The sequence below is a fragment of the Hydra viridissima genome, unplaced genomic scaffold (genome assembly GCF_058129835.1).
Source record: "Hydra viridissima isolate aposymbiotic clone 2 unplaced genomic scaffold, HvirCarnegie_v1 scaffold_15, whole genome shotgun sequence".
Classification (NCBI taxonomy): Eukaryota; Metazoa; Cnidaria; class Hydrozoa; order Anthoathecata; family Hydridae; genus Hydra; species Hydra viridissima.
The window spans coordinates 5,413,857-5,424,745 of record NW_028324314.1 but is presented as its reverse complement, the minus strand read 5'-3'; the positions used below and the strand labels follow the sequence as shown (position 1 = coordinate 5,424,745).

Here is a 10,889-nt window from a genome sequence, read left to right as displayed (position 1 = left end):
GCTTCCGTGGCGCAATTGGTTAGCGCGTTCGGCTGTTAACCGAAAGGTTGGTGGTTCAAGCCCACCCGGGAGCGTTTCATTTTTGTTTCCTTTAAAAAACGTGTTTAATTCTTTTATGTTAAAAATTTCTTAACAAACCCGTGACATGAGATAAACAAGTGTTTTTAATTACTAATAATCGATAGTATTTATTTTTTAATTTTCATCAAATAAATCCAACTTTTTTACAATAATTAAAGAAGCTTGACAATCCAAATTTTCCACTGGTGTTAAAACCAAGGGCAGGGAAAATTTAATTGCAATTTAATTGTTTAAAAATATACTACCAATTAATTAATTGCAATTATTATTCAGTGCAATCAATTAATTGCAATTTTTGAACAGTTCAATCAATTTTTCCAATTAATTGCAATTAATTATTGGTTTTTAAAAATGTCTAAAAATTTTAAAAACAGAACATAAAATTATCATTTTTTATTAAATATCATACTTAAAAGATTAATATTGTTGGGTTATTGCTTTAAATATATACATGCAATCATTGCATATATATATTTAAAGTAATAACGTACTTTAAACTGGAATTGTACATTACATTGTAATGTATAATTCCAGTTTAAAGTACGTCTTTACTAAGAACTCATAAAAAATAAATTGAAAACCAAAACTTATTTGAAGAGTAAGTCACTAAAACAATCAGTTATTTTCATTATTCATCATAATATCTGAGAGCATTTTCCTGTCCCAAAATCGTTTGTTAACACACAAAAACATTTGCATTTCAAGATTGGATGGAAGTATATTATGTCTCAAATGGCCAATTGCGTAACCTGCAGCACTGAAAAATCTTTCCGCAATATTTGACGTTGGCACCAGAAACTTGCAATTCACATATCTTGAATCCGAAGACATTTTTTCTAATTTTCTTTTCTTTAGCAGCTTAGAAGCAAAGTCCAAATCATGATCAATACTAACTGGCGTGATCTCAGATTGCTTTAGAAGTTTATTTACACTTTCCTTTTCATTTAAAAATAGTTCGTGCTCTCTGTTGTCCAATATTTTAACTAGCGCACTTTCAAATGTTTTAGAATGAATAATATCTGCATTTGAAGATAAATAGGTACCCATATTAACATCGTGTCTAATTATTTCATTAAATAAAATTCTTACTTCTGAAATGTCAATTGATTCTCTTTGAAGTGCAATGGTTACTGAGTTAAATTTTTGTAGAGTCTCGTTTAGCAACTGAAGATCATTTTCTTCCCTGGCAGACAACATGTAATCTATTAGCTCGGGCATTTTATCAAAGTTCCCTTGGGTGAAAAATGGCTTAAGACGAAAATATCGTTTTATCATTTCTGAAGTACTTGATCATCGTGTTGTGTTTCTTTGAATAGCACAAAGAGAAGTCAACAAACGGAGTTTTCCGGCTAGCTTTAAATTTTTGAATTTACCCATAAGCGTATTTGTCTTATCGATGATATGTTTATATTTGAGTAAAAACATTTCCATAGCCAAGTTGAACCTGTGAGAGGCACATCCTATTAATGGAACATTGCACAGATTTGCAAGGGCCTTATTTGTTTCACAGTTGTCACCTATTAAAGATGTTACGTTAGTCATACTTTTGCGAAGAATATTTTGAAGAACCCATGATAAATATTCAAAGTGGGCTTTTGCTGTAAACTCTGTTTCATTTCCTATAGGTGAAAAGGCAATTAATGCAGTACTGTACTCATTTTCACTGGCATTATTAGGATATGATACAAACAATGCCACATAGTGCGTACTTCCGTTTGACCATCCATCAAAAATAATTGCGAAATTTTCTGGAACTATGTTAGCAATTTCTACTTCAACCTTTTTAGTCAGCAAATTCATGTACTTTTTCATGGTTTTTATGGAAATATTTTCTAATTTAGAGTATTTTTGCGTAAGAGAGTTTTCTACAAATGAAAATGGTTTAAGGCCACAAGTCACTCATTCTATCCATGAATACATATTGTCGGCACTCTTTAGTATTATTGGTCCTGGAATATGAGTAAAACCACTAAACTGTGTAATCGGCTGTTGTGTTGAAGCTGAAGAAGTATTATATTCTATATATTCTGGATGCATACTTTTAACATGATTAAATAAATTGGTCCATCCTGTCCCAGTTTTCTGGCGTAGTTTTTTTCCGCACTTACAGGTCCAATTACTGTCATTAGCTTCATCTTTCTTGAAGTAAATATTGACTATTTCTTTTGTATTCATTGTTAGCGAGATTTATAAAAATCCTAAAAAGGATTTTTTTTACTTTATGTGCACATATAAACATAATTAATAGCACAATTGAAATGAAAATGCGTATACATGCGTATTATTGGTTATGCGTCAATCTATCTTTAACTTTTTATGGTTAAAAACGGTGCTAAACTAAAAATTACATAAAAGTATAATATAATCTCGGTAAATAATATTAATGGCAAAATTATCAATTAATTGCAATTCTGACCCAATTAATTAATTGGTTTAAAAAATATTTTCAATCAATTAATTGGTATTAAAAATTTTTCAATCAATTAATTGCAATCAATTAATTGCAATTAATTGTTTGCCCAATTAATTTTTCCCCGCCCTTGGTTAAAACAGAAATTAAGTCAGGACTTAGTGATGGCCATTTGAATTAATCATTTTTTCTCTGATGACCATAGCGACTTTTTTAAAACTAGTTGACAAAAGCCTTCATTACTTTTGCTGTCTATTTAGGATAGTTGTCATAAGGAAGATAAATGCTTTTTGCAATTTCTTTCTCGAATGTAGAATGCGTTTTTAATTTTGTTGATCAATAATACAAACAAAAAGGTGAACTTATAGAGCCTCTACTGAATCATCAAGTTTCCTTCACTATATTTCATAGCTATTGGTTCATCAGATGGAATTTTTGCTTAGGGTATGACAGACATTACTTTATTCTATCATACGCAAATATCTTGAACTTTACTTCAGAGATTTTTTTGCACTCTAAAGGAGTCCAATTTAGCCAATTCGAGGAAGACTTTGGTGTTCTAGGCGATAAATAAAAGACTTTTTTGCTGGTTGTCTACCGAACAAATACCGAACGGCAGGCTTCGTTTTAATTTACGCTTGACTTTTTAATTCGAAAATCAGAGTTGTTATCTGTCCAAAATGTCCAAGACAAATTTCCTGTTGACATAAAATATGTCCGAAATAATTTTCTGCCAACTTACTTGGACATAACTTTATGTCTGAGACATTTTCTGCCGACATCAAATATGTCCGAGATATTTCTCTGTCCACATAGTTTTACATAATTTTATGTCTGACACATTTTCTGCCGACATAAAATATGTTCGAGACATTTTTCTGTCCACGCATTTTGACATAATTTATGTCTGAGAAATTTGCTGTTTCTAATTTTTAAAGAAAAAATCAATCTTACAACTCCACAGTGCATTTCAGATTAATTTGACGAGTAAAATAAAAGTTTCGATTTCCCCTCATTAGAATGTAAAAACAATCTCAAACTTAATTTTTATTACTGAATATGGTTTTTATTATATGGCGTCCTGTAACACATTACAAATTAAGTTAAGTAGAAAGAAAAGTAGAACTTTTAATGGAACCATTTCGAACCATTTACAGCATCTATGATCTAATCGTGTACAACATAAAGAAATAGAAGATAATTCTTTGTCAGAATATTTAATTCCGTTCCAGGACAGGTCAAATAATTGAATCAGTGTTTTTTAAAAGGGCTGATTTGATATTTTTTTTAAAATTCACTTTTTGTGTGTTTTGTGTCCTTCTATGATAGCTTCATCAGTTTATGTTAAAAATGTGTTTAAATTTTATCTTCTTACAGAAATAAAGCCACCTGAAATTTTTTGATTTTTTTTTAAAAGGCAAATTTGTTTCAAATATGCCCTTTTTAAAAAAATCACTCTCCAGCTGATTCGTACTTTTAGCCGCAACACGCGGAAAATATAAACAGTTTCGATTTCGAAATATTCGATTTTTTTTAAAAGCGCCAATTTTTCGAAATTTCATTAATTAATTATTAACAAACGAAATGTTATAACAATTATCAAAGTGTACTAAGATATTACTCTTGCATATATTTTTTAAAAATATATTACTCAAATTCTGTATATTTAATATTAAGAGATGTAAAGAGTTTTTTTAGTTTTCTCAAAAACGGGTTTTGATCAAATCAGCCCTTTTAAAAAACACTGATTCAGGTCGAAGCAAACCTTATTAAAAATTTAATTTTTCACCAGAGCGGCGTTTCAGATTAAAATAGATAAGCCACAGGACCTGAAAATCAACGGAGAGTGCTTTAATTCGGAGTAAAAGTTTTAAAAAATCCCACTAAAAACCCTAATATTCTCCATTTTGAGATAAACAAGTTAATGATCTTTTAGCTTACAAAAGCAATACATTAATAGCATGGTTTTTACGTTAAATAAGTCGTTAAAGTATGTTTATCTTGCGCAATTTTTTGTGGCTATGAGAATAGCCCTTTTTTGATTTATTAGAAAATAAACTATAATGCAAGTTATGTACTTTTGTAATAGATTTTTTAAAAAATTTTTATAGTTTTGCTTCCTAAAAGAAGAACTTTTGAACTTCAGTTCGTAATCGTTTTATCACACTTAAAATTTATAAAATAAAACCCTTAAACCGTTTTCTTAATAAAAAAAAACCAGCGTGCAATACGATAATACTTATTCATCAATTTGTCTACATTCTCACATTCTACGTTCAACCTTTATTTGAAATCTTCCATTAATTTCATTTCGCTATAACACTTTCGTTATAATACTTTAAAATAACAATGCTAAAGCTGATGAAATCAGCTCTGCTTATTGCGCAATGTAACGGTAATTCATTTTCGTTAAAAATAAAAGCGTTTTGTAAAAGATTTTTTTAAAATGGCGAATATAAGGGTTTTTAGTAGAAATTTTTAAAACTTTGACTTCGATTTAGAGCTTTTTCCATTAATTTTCAGGTCTATGTTTTTATACTTTTCTGAATCAGCATAAAATTCTCTATCACAATCAATCATAAAAAAGGGGGAGGGGGAGAAACTGCATTAACGCCCTCCTCAATTAAACCAGCGCCAGTGACTCAAAACAGCAAAAAAATGGTAATAAACCCCTCACAACTTTTCTATAAATTAAGTGCCCTTTTTTAAATAATATTAAATTGCAATAACTTTTTATTTCAAAAGTATAAATAATTGTGTCATAAAATTTTTATTTTGTATTTTATACTTAAAAGAAGTAAAAAAATTTGATATTATTATCAAAGAAATCTAAAAAATGTGAGATTTTTATTTAACTAAAATAGAGTATTTTAAATTTAAATAAAAGTGTATATTTTTTTTAAAGATAATCTTTTGGCTCTATATATTTCAAATTTACTCAAAAAAAAAATAGTCTGATTTTTTTGTTTAAATTTAAAGACTTTTCTAAAAAAAAGGTTGCAAGAAATTGTATTTTTTCTGTTTATATATCAGCTAAAAAAATGTTCCACCGAGTTCCAAAAATATATACATTTTTTCTAGTTAATTAACATTTCTACTTTAAAATTATAAAGGGATTACTGCGGTCTCCTGCGGTATTGGAAGTTATTAAAGAAATAAAAATGTTGATAAACACTTAAAAATCTCGTTTTCCGCCATTTTTAAAAGTATTTATTATTTGATAAGTACAACATGTTTGAAAAAGCTTAACTGAACAACTTTAGTATTTCCTGTAATATAAAGTTAACTTAGTAATATAGTGTTATTACAGGATGTAACAATGTGACAATTGTTAAAGCCATTACAAAATAAAATTTTAAACAGTGTAAAGTAAAAAAATATATAATGTAATTTAAAATGTTTCTGATTTATTAGTTTTATTATATTGATGGTTCTTAAAAACAATAACAATGAAAAGATTAGATCTTATCCCAAATATACATTAATTAGGAGTTGATAAATTAAGATTATGCAAGGATTTACTTAATGAAATAAAAAATACTGAAGAAATTCGCAAAGAAAACTTAAATAAAGTAAAGGTTGCTTTAGTTATATTTATTTCAAAGGTGAAGAGAAAACTAACACAATGTGGACGAAGTTATGATACATTTATACAAAAAGAAAATCGTTGGCTTCAAAGAAACCTTATGAACAATAAAAATAGTCATTTTGGTTCTGGAAGGCCCCATAAACAATTGAGTGTTCTTGGAGAGCAAAGCAAAAGAAAAAAAAATAAAAGAACTAGCCACTAAACATCATGAAGCTCTATTTTTAGCTTCTGCAAAAAGTGCAAATGCTGCTGGAGAAAAAAAAAAAAGCTTCTTTTTTAAAAAACAATATGTCTAATGTTTTAAAGATAGAAAAAGTTGATAAAACTTTGGATAAAACCTTTCCCATCATTATGAGTGTAGAGGAAGCTCTTGCATTAAAAATGAACACTGATCTCAGCGATAAACAATATCAAATGATCAGAAACTCAGCTCTTGTTCACAATGTACATATTTATCCTACCTTGTACGATATTTTGGTGGAAAAATTGAAATGTTATCCTGAGAATATACATTTTTCTGAAATTTCTGCAAAGTGTACTCTTCAAAGCATGTTAGATCACACTGTGAGTAGAATAACTGAAATGATTGATATGCCTATTTGTGGTCAAGGTAACGAAATATTTGGAGTTTTATATGGAAAAATTGGTTTTAATGGAGGATCAAGCCAAAGTGTTTATAAACAGAAATACTTTGAGACAAGCATCACAAGTATAGAACTTAAGAGTGAAGAAAATCTTTTTAGTACAGCTTTTGTGCCTTTATTGCTCAAAGTAAAAGATGGCAAAATTTGGAAAAATGCAAATCCTTCAAGTTGTCACTTTTGTAGACCTCTTCATCTACAATATAAAAAAGAGAGTCCAATTTTATCCAGAGAAGAAGAATCAGATCTAAAAAATCAAATAAATACCTTAAAGACGTTTTGCAAAGTTTTTGATATTGCAGGAAGAAAGGTGACCTTTAATATCAGCTATAGAGTTGATCTTACAATGTTAAAGTAGTTAACGCACTTACAGAGACAAAATCCACTCAATCCTGCAATGTTTGCAATGCTAAACCCAACAAAATGAACAATATTGGTTTATTAAAAGCAAAAACTGAGAATGAGTCAGCCTTGGGGCTTGGAATTTCAGCTTTGCATTGCTGGATAAAATGCTTGGAATTTATTCTTCATTTGAGTTATAAAATTGAAATTAAAAAGTATAAGCCAAAAGCAATTGAGGAAAAATTATCTGTAGACTTAAAAAAAAAAACAGATTCAGGTACTCTTCAGAGAACGGTTAAGCTTATATGTTGACATGCCTAAAACTGGGTCTGGAAATACCAATGACGGCAATACTGCCAGAAGAGCATTTAAAAATAGTAAAGCTCTTTCTGAAATTACTAAAGTTGATTGTGATATAATTGAAAGATTGCATAATATTCTCATAACCATATCTTGTAGATATTCTATTAATATCAATGAATTAGATTTATACTGCACTGAAACAGCTAAACGTATAGTGAGTTTGTACAACTGGTATGTTATGCCTCCCACTGTACATAAACTGCTGCTTCATAGTTCTTCCATATCACATAAATTACCTTTGCTAGTCGGGGTATATTCGAAAGATGCACTGGAGAGTTTAAATAAACAGATAAGAAATTCTAGATTTAAGCACACGGCAAAAATTTAAAGGTTAAACACAATGATGAATCAGATGCACTACCTTCTAGTAAGATCAGATCCAAAAGTATCAAGCATATCTTTTAGAAAACATAAGAGCTATCGAGGAAAACCGTTACCAGATGAAGTTATTAAATTAATTGTAATGTAAATAATAAAATGAATGTAATAAATACAGTTTTTTTTCTCTATGTATCAACCTCCTTTAAAAACCATTTTTATAAAAATATCAAGTAGAGTAATATATCAAGATAATGTGTTTGTCTTGAAGATTCTAAAACTTGAAAAAAAAAATTTTTGTACGCGTATAGTCACCTTAAACGCGCGTATACGCGCATAAGCGCGTTATACGCGTCGAAGCTACACATAAAAAAAAAATTAATTAATAAATTTGAAATCTTTGACCCAAAAATTGTTATTTTGATATATAACATTATTGATTTACGATTTATATCAAATTTTATTTAATTTTTACCGTTTTTTGATCGTTCTGAGTCACTGTGCAGCGTTGCCACATGGTAATATAGGATGCCAATATTTCGAGAATTGGCATTTTTTTGATCCAATGGTATTTTATGGCCATTCAGCTTTATTTTGGCATTTTGACACAGAAAAATTTAAATTCTTGAAAAAAGTATTTATTTCGGAAAAAAGTTGAAATTAATTTTTACTCCAAAGGATGATGAAAAAACACCTTTTGACTTCCAATCCGAAGATTAACTTGTTGATTCCATTGATGAAATTTGTTCAAAATAAAGTGACGGAATAATCGTTTTGTAACAGCCGCGATATGAAAAATGCTTAATTTTAGCATTTTACATTATCGCTTTTGGCATTACACATGTAAAAAATGTTGGCAACGCTGAATTTAATTGTCAATTAAGACGACTGAAATATGACGCCTTGGAATGCCCGCTTCCACGTTTGAGACGTTAAAACGATTTTTCTCGCCGCTTTAAAAAAAACTCTCGAAGCTAGACCCTTTTGATCCAAATGCTTCTCAGTTGTAGATTTTTATATCACAGTCATTCTAATAAAAAATTAGAATGACTGTGATATAAAATAAGATGGATTTTTTTAAAACTTTTACTTCGAATTAAAGCACTCTCCGTTGATTTTCAGGTCCTGTGGTTTATCTATTTTAATCTGAAACGCCGCACAGTGGAAAAATGTAGAGCAACAGCATATCATAAATGTTTTTTACTAATGTCGCTGCTGTCATTATATTTCAATTTTATTTAATAGTTTAATGGTCAATCATTACTATAATGCAGAATTTCACATAATTTTATGTAAAAATAAAAGATTTGAAGCCTTATTGTTTATTACTTTTGCGGATGTTCATTTCAAACCTGTTCGCTTCATCACTTTAAAAGTTAATTTTCTAAAAAACTTTCTAGGAATAAGTATAAAGTATTATACATTTTTGAAAAGCTCATGTTATGGAGATTTTAAGAAAATTATACATTTTTACTTATATGGTTCAGTTTAGGAGTAATTATTTGAACAATAAAATAAATGAAAAAAATTAGTATTCTTCAAGTTCACTGAGACTTTTGGTAGTTACCCACGCTTCCCCACGCTTTACATTTAATGTAGTATTGTAGCCTAGGTGTTTATTAAAAACATGTATAAGAATGAGTTGCAGAAACGTGCGTTTTCCGAAATTATCGAGAAAAGAGTGATAAAAGTGAAAAAACAGAAAACCGCTTTTTTGGTTTCAAATTTTGTTCATTTATAACAATAGCTTGGTATATGTTTTTTAATTTATTTATTTATCAATTTTTTATTTATACCATGGCATTCTTGTATTTTTGCACTCCTTTTGTAGTGAATGTACACTGCCAATATATAAAGAGTTGAAACATTTATATCAGTATAACAAATTCACAGTGAAAATTAAATCGACTCGTTTGAGTATTGAATATTACTTAAGTTACTTTTGTGACTTGTTAAAATGACAACTTTTAAGTGTTTGAAATGTAAATTATTGCTTTCCTATATTTGATGGAGGAAAGACAGTTGAGGCACTGTCAACAATTTTAAAAGAAAATTATCAACTTTCTGAGGACAACTTGTGTTTCATCATTGGTGATATTCAAAGGCACATTATTCCGTCTTTTAATAAACTATGGATACTGGCGTCACGGAAAAAGGAAGCTTTTTTATCTAAGAACAGTGATTGGTTGGATATTGTGTATCTTTACCTAACTCAGAAGAGACAATTACCGACTCCACGCCATCTACTTCTTTTGAAAAACGCGGAAGGCCGTGGGTGTCTTATGGAGATTCGTCAGAATCCAGCAAAAAAAAGAAAAAATTCCATGTTACTTAAGGAATATGGATTCGAGCATATTTTTAATACATATCTTCAGGCGTTGCATTCAATAGGAGAAGAAGCAGAAGCAAAACTTGTGGAATCATTAAGGATTGCTGATAAAGACAAAAAAAAAATTAATATCGAGTTTTATGGAAAACGCAAGCCAGAAAAATATGCTAACTGATGAAGAAGCACTCAGCGTGTTTATTGATTCAGATTTAACAAAAGCACAATATTTGTACATGAGGAAGGTGACAAATGAACGAAATTGTTCCATATTTCCACCATATTGTAAAATTCAAGAAATTAAACAGACATCTTCTGCAATAGAAATTACGAACACACATCCGAAAATTCTGGAACTGCAAGATTTATTGGATCACACTGTAGCTAGAATTTTGACCATAGATTCCGTGTACAGTATTGAATTCAAGCATTTACTTTCATATAATAAATGGGGCTGTGATGGTTTCACTGGCCAAAGCCAATACAAGCAGAAACTTCCAGAGGAATCTGAACTTATTTCTGATGCAAATTTGTTTACTAGTTCTTTGGTGCCTATCAAACTAATTGATATAGTAACTGGCGCAGTTGTTTGGCAAAATCCGGCACCTTCATATGTTCGTTTTTGTCGACCTATATGCATAGAATTCTGCAAAGAGACTTCCAAGAAAACTAAAGCCATTGTAGATGAAGTAAAGAGCCAAATAAATTCTTTGCGTGAAATGTGCAAGAACTGAAAGTCCCTATGTAGTTATGATATAGTACCTTTAAGGTGGTACCAGGGTAAAAAACGGCTATTTTTGATAAAATTTTGAAAAATAC

The 10,889-nt window shown here is 29.6% G+C and overlaps 1 non-coding gene across 1 annotated transcript; it reads left to right on the top strand.

The window, feature by feature from the left end:
* On the top strand, positions 1–74 carry Trnan-guu (transfer RNA asparagine (anticodon GUU)). Its single transcript has one exon. It is a non-coding gene; the product is annotated as a tRNA-Asn (tRNA).
* The last annotated feature ends 10,815 nt before the right edge of the window (positions 75–10,889 follow it).